Source organism: Oncorhynchus kisutch, unplaced genomic scaffold, assembly GCF_002021735.2.
Source record: "Oncorhynchus kisutch isolate 150728-3 unplaced genomic scaffold, Okis_V2 scaffold3202, whole genome shotgun sequence".
NCBI lineage: Eukaryota > Metazoa > Chordata > Actinopteri > Salmoniformes > Salmonidae > Oncorhynchus > Oncorhynchus kisutch.
This window is the reverse complement of record NW_022265147.1, coordinates 410,001-418,003: the sequence shown is the minus strand read 5'-3', so window position 1 is coordinate 418,003 and position 8,003 is coordinate 410,001. Positions and strand designations below refer to the sequence as shown.

Sequence of the window (8,003 nt, the reverse complement as noted above, 5' to 3'; positions counted from 1 at the left end):
CCACCCATACCACTACTATTACCACCACCACCACTAACCTGTTACCATTACCACACCCTACCACTACTACTACTACCACCATCACTACCCTGTTTACCATTACCACCCATACCATACTATTACCACCCACCATCACTAACCTGTTACACCATTAACCACCCATACCAACAACTACTACCACCATCACTAACCTGTTACCAATACCACCCATACCACTACTATTACCACCCCCCACACTAACCTGTTACCATTACCACCCATACCACTACTACTACCACCACTAACCTCTTACCATTACCACCCATACCACTACTACTACCCACCACCACTAACCTGTTACCATTACCACTCATACCACACTACGACAACCATCACTAACCTGTGTAACCATTACCACCCATTACCAACTGCTGCTATTACCACCACCATCACTAACCTGTTACCCTTACCACCCATACCACTACTATTACCACCACCATCACTAACCTGTTACCATTACACCCCCTACCATTACTACTACCACCATCAATAACCTGTTAACATTAATACCCATACCACTACTATACCACCCATACCACTAACTGTTACCATTACCACCCATACCCACTACTACTACTACCACCACTAACCGTTACCATTACCACCCATACCACTACTACCACCACCATCAATAATCTGTTACCATTACCACCCATACCACTACTATTACCACCACCTCTAACCTGTTACCATTACCACCCATACCACTACTACTACTACCACCACTAACCTGTTACCATTACCATTACCACAACTACCACTACTACCACACCATCACTAACCTGTTACCATTACCACCCATACCCTACTACCACCACCACCACTAACCCGTTATCATTACCACCCATACATCTACTACCACCATCACTACCGGTTACCATTACCACCCATACACTACTACTACATCACTAACCACTAACCTGTTACCATTACCACCCATACCACTACTATTACCCACACCATCACTAACCTGTTACCATTAACCACCCATATACCACTACAATTACACCACCATCACTAACCTGTTACCATTACCACCCATACTACTACTACCACCATCACTAACCGTTACCATTACCACCCATACCACTACTACCACCCACCACCACTAACCTGTTACCATTACCACCCATACTACTACTACCACCATCACTAACCTGTTACCATTACCACCCATACCACTACTACTACCACCATCACTAACCTGTTACCATTACCACCCATACACTACTACTACACCATCACTAACCTGTTACCATTACCATTACCACCCCATACCATACTATTACCACCACCAACACTAACATGTTCCATTACCACACATACCACCACTACGACCACCATCACTAACCTGTTACCATTACCAACCATACCACTACTACTACACCTACCACCACCACTAACCTGTTACCATACCAAACATACCACTACTACTACTACCCATCACTAACATGTTACCATTACCACCCATACCACTACTACTACCACCACCATCACTAACTGTTACCATTACCACCCATACAACCACTACTACTACTACCACCACCACTAACCTGTTACCATTACCACCATACCACTAACTACTACCCCATCACTAACCTGTTAGCAGGGGGTGTTCCCTCTGCTACCACCATCACTAACCTGTTACCATACCACCCATACCACTACTACTACCACCATCACTAACCTGTTACCATTACCACCCATACCACTACTACTACCACCATCACTAACCTGTTACCATTACCACCCATACTACTACTACCACCATCACTAACCTGTTACCATTACCACCCATACCACTACTACCACCACCACCACTAACCTGTTACCATTACCACCCATACTACTACTATCACCATCACTAACCTGTTACCATTACCACCCATACCACTACTACTACCACCACCACCACTAACCTGTTACCATTACCACCCATACTACTACTACCACCATCACTAACCTGTTACCATTACCACCCATACTACTACTACCACCATCACTAAACTGTAATCATTACCACCCATACCACTACTACTACTACCACCATCACTAACCTGTTATCATTACCACCCATACCACTACTACTACCACCACTAACCTGTTACCATTACCACCCATACCACTACTACCACCACCACTAAACTGTTACCATTACCACCCATACCACTACTACTACCACCACTAACCTGTTATCATTACCACCCATACCACTACTACCACCATCACTAACCTGTTACCATTACCACCCATACCACTACTATTACCACCATAACTAACCTGTTACCATTACCACCCATACCACTACTATTACCACCTCCCTCACTAACCTGTTACCATTACCACCCATACCACTACTATTACCACCACCACCACTAACCTGTTACCATTACCACCCATACCACTACTACTACCACCATCACTAACCTGTTACCATTACCACCCATACCACTACTATTACCACCACCATCACTAACCTGTTACCATTACCACCCATACCACTACTACTACCACCATCACTAACCTGTTACCAATACCACCCATACCACTACTATTACCACCCCCATCACTAACCTGTTACCATTACCACCCATACCACTACTACTACCACCACTAACCTCTTACCATTACCACCCATACCACTACTACTACCACCACCACTAACCTGTTACCATTACCACTCATACCACTACTACGACAACCATCACTAACCTGTAACCATTACCACCCATACCACTGCTATTACCACCACCATCACTAACCTGTTACCCTTACCACCCATACCACTACTATTACCACCACCATCACTAACCTGTTACCATTACCACCCATACCATTACTACTACCACCATCAATAACCTGTTAACATTAATCACCCATACCGTACTAATACCACCCATACCACTAAACTGTTACCATTACCACCCATACCACTACTACTACTACCAACCACTAACCTGTTACCATTACCACCCATACCACTACTACCAACCACCATCAATAATCTGTTACCATTACCACCCATACCACCTACTACTACCACCACCTCTAACCTGTTACCATTACCACCCATACCACTACTACTACTACCACCACTAACCTGTTACCATTACCATTACCACAACATACCACTACTACCACCACCATCACTAACCTGTTACCATTACCACCCATACCACTACTACCACCACCACTAACCTGTTATCATTACCACCCATACATCTACTACCACCATCACTAACCGGTTACCATTACCACCCATACCACTACTACTACCATCACTAACCCTGTTACCATTACCACCCCATACCACTACTATTACCACCATCACTAACCTGTTACCATTACCACCCATACCACTACAATTACCACCACCATCACTAACCTGTTACCATTACCACCCTACTACTACTACCACCATCACTAACCTGTTTACCATTACCACCCATACCACTACTACCACCACCACCACTAACCTGTTACCATTACCACCCATACTACTACTACCATCATCACTAACCTGTTACCATTACCACCATACCACTACTCTACTACCACCATCACTAACCTGTTACCATTACCACCCATACCACTACTACTACCACCATCACTAACCTGTTACCATTACCATTACCACCCATACCAATACTATTACCACCACCAACACTAACATGTTACCATTACCACACATACCACCACTACGACCACCATCACTAACCTGTTACCATTACCACCCATACCACTACCACCACCACTAACCTGTTACCATTACCACCCATACCACTACTACCACCACCACTAACCTGTTACCATTACCATCCATACCACTACTACCACCATCACTAACCTGTTACCATTACCATCCATACCACTACTACCACCATCACTAACCTGTTACCATTACCACCCATACCACTACTACTACTACCCACCACTAACCTGTTATCATTACCACCCATACCACTTCTACTACCACCATCACTAACCTGTTACCATTAACACCCATACCACTACTATTACCACCACCACCACTAACCTGTTACCATTACCACCCATACCACTACTACTACTACCATCACTAACCTGTTACCATTACCATTACCACCCATACCAATACTATTACCACCACCAACACTAACATGTTACCATTACCACACATACCACCACTACGACCACCATCACTAACCTGTTACCATTACCACCCATACCACTACCACCACCACCACCACTAACCTGTTACCATTACCACCCATACCACTACTACCACCACCACTAACCTGTTACCATTACCATCCATACCACTACTACCACCATCACTAACCTGTTACCATTACCACCCATACCACTACTACTACTACAACCACTAACCTGTTATCATTACCACCCATACCACTTCTACTACCACCATCACTAACCTGTTACCATTAACACCCATACCACTACTATTACCACCACCACCACTAACCTGTTACCATTACCACCCATACCACTACTACTACCACCATCACTAACCTGTTACCATTACCATTATCACCCATACCACTACTATTACCACCACCAACACTAACCTGTTACCATTACCACACATACCACTACTACCACCACCATCACTAACCTGTTACCATTACCACCCATACCACTACTACCACCACCACTAACCTGTTATCATTACCACCCATACATCTACTACCACCATCACTAACCGTTACCATTACCACCCATACCACTACTACGACCACCACTAACCTGTTATCATTACCACCCATACCACTACTACTACCACCATCACTAACCTGTTACCATTACCATTACCAACCATACCAATACTATTACCACCACCAACACTAACATGTTACCATTACCACACATACCACCACTACGACCACCATCACTAACCTGTTACCATTACCACCCATACCACTACCACCACCACCACCACTAACCTGTTACCATTACCACCCATACCACTACTACCACCACCACTAACCTGTTACCATTACCATCCATACCACTACTACCACCATCACTAACCTGTTACCATTACCACCCATACCACTACTACTACTACACCACTAACCTGTTATCATTACCACCCATACCACTTCTACTACCACCATCACTAAACCTGTTACCATTAAACACCCATACCACTACTATTACCACCACCACCACTAACCTGTTACCATTACCACCCATACCACTACTACTACTACCATCACTAACCTGTTACCATTACCATTACCCACCCATACCATACTATTACCACCACCAACACTAACATGTTACCATTACCACACATACCACCACTACGACCACCATCACTAACCTGTTACCATTACCACCCATACCACTACTACCACCACCACTAACCTGTTACCATTACCATCCATACCACTACTACCACCATCACTAACCTGTTACCATTACCACCCATACCACTACTACTACTACCACCACTAACCTGTTATCATTACCACCCATACCACTTCTACTACCACCATCACTAACCTGTTACCATTAACACCCATACCACTACTATTACCACCACCACCACTAACCTGTTACCATTACCACCCATACCACTACTACTACTACCATCACTAACCTGTTACCATTACCACCCATACCACCACCACCACCACCACTAACCTGTTATCATTACCACCCATACCACTACTACCACCACCACTAACCTGTTACCATTACCACCCATACCACTACTACCACCACCACTAACCTGTTACCATTACCACCCATACCACTACTACCACCACCACTAACCTGTTACCATTACCACCCATACCACTTCTACCACCACCACTAACCTGTTACCATTACCACCCATACCACTACTACCACCACCACTAACCTGTTACCATTACCACCCATACCACTTCTACCACCACCACTAACCTGTTACCATTACCACCCATACCACTACTACCACCACCACTAACCTGTTACCATTACCACCCATACCACTACTACCACCACCACTAACCTGTTACCATTACCACCCATACCACTACTACTACCACCATCACTAACCTGTTACCATTACCACCCATAACCACTACTACCACCACCACTAACCTGTTACCATTACCACCCATACCACTACTATTTGTAATGATAACCAGAATAATAATAGTAATAACTAATAGTAATAATAAGTAAGGTACTGTTCACTATGTTGTTATCCAGTGTCCCTCAGGCTGTAGCTAATACACTGTTTACTATGCAGACCCATACTACTACTACCACCACCACTAACCTGTTACCTGTTGTTATCCAGTGTCCCTCAGGCTGTAGCTAATACACTGTTTACTATGCAGACCCATACTACTACTACCACCACCACTAACCTGTTACCTGTTGTTATCCAGTGTCCCTCAGGCTGTAGCTAATACACTGTTTACTATGCAGACCCATACTACTACTACCACCACCACCACTAACCTGTTACCATTACCACCCATACCACTACTACCACCACCACTAACCTGTTACCTGTTGTTATCATTACCACTACTACTACCACCACCACTAACCTGTTACCATTACCACCACCACCACCACTAACCCGTTACCATTACCACCCATACCGCTACTACTACCATTACCACCCATACCACTACTACCACCACCACTAACCTGTTACCATTACCACCCATACCACTACTACTACCACCACCACCACTAACCTGTTACCATTACCACCCATACCACTACTACCACCACCACTAACCTGTTACCATTACCACCCATACTACTACTACCACCACCACCACTAACCTGTTACCATTACCACCCATACCACTACTACCACCACCACTAACCTGTTACCTGTTGTTATCATTACCACTACTACTACCACCACCACTAACCTGTTACCTGTTGTTATCCAGTGTCCCTCAGGCAAGTATTTGGCTGCAAGTGGAGCTCCTTCGCCCCATGAGTATTTTTAGTTTTTCCTCTGGGTTTAATGAGTTTAAATGTGGGATAAATGTATTAATTTCTGTGAATAATGAATCTCTTTGTGATGAATATTTATCACAGTAAAGGAGAAAGTGTATCACTGTTTCTACCTCCTCTGTCATGCCGTGACCACAAACATGCTCCTCTTTGGGTAGCCATGTCTTTTTATGTCTGCCGGTTTCTATTGCCAATCGGTGGTCACTCAGCCTGTTGGTCACTCAGCCTGTACTTGGTAAGGATCTGTCTCTGCTTCGTATCTCAGACAGAGTAGAGATAATCAGCCAATTCATATTCTCTGTTTATGGCCAGATAGTAATTTAGGCTTTGGGATGTCTCTGGGTTTGAAGGGCTTTAAATTGTATTTGGATGTAACTTTAATCATCTTTTTCTGTATTTCATTACTACTGGAAAGAGGCCCAATTCTGCCCTACAGGCATTAGAGGCCCAATTCTGCCCTACAGGCATTAGAGGCCCAATTCTGCCCTACAGGTATTAGAGTCCCAATTCTGCCCTACAGGCATTAGAGGCCCAATTCTGCCCTACAGGCATTAGAGGCCCAATTCTGCCCTACAGGTATTAGAGTCCCAATTCTGCCCTACAGGCATTAGAGGCCCAATTCTGCCCTACAGGCATTAGAGGCCCAATTCTGCCCTACAGGCATTAGAGGCCAAATTCTGCCCTACAGGCATTAGAGTCCCGATTCTGCCCTACAGGCATTAGAGGTCCAATTCTGCCCTACAGGCATTAGAGTTCCAATTCTGCCCTACAGGCATTAGAGTTCCAATTCTGCCCTACAGGCATTAGTTGGTGTATTTCTCTGCACTTGTAGGATTTTCCGACAGAATTCTGCATTCACTGCCATATTAAAGTTCCCCCATGCAGATATGATCAGACCAGGGCAGAGATGACCAGGCCAAGGCAGATATGATCAGGCCAAGGCAGATATGACCAGGCCAAGGCAGATATGACCAGGCCAAGGCAGATAT

The 8,003-nt window shown here is 44.6% G+C and overlaps 1 protein-coding gene across 1 annotated transcript in view; it reads right to left on the bottom strand.

Annotated features, from left to right (window-relative positions):
* Positions 1-8,003, bottom strand: part of LOC116371401 (voltage-dependent T-type calcium channel subunit alpha-1G-like) — a 42,758-nt gene that overhangs the window by 12,087 nt on the left and 22,668 nt on the right. The gene's annotated exons all lie outside the window — the stretch shown is intronic.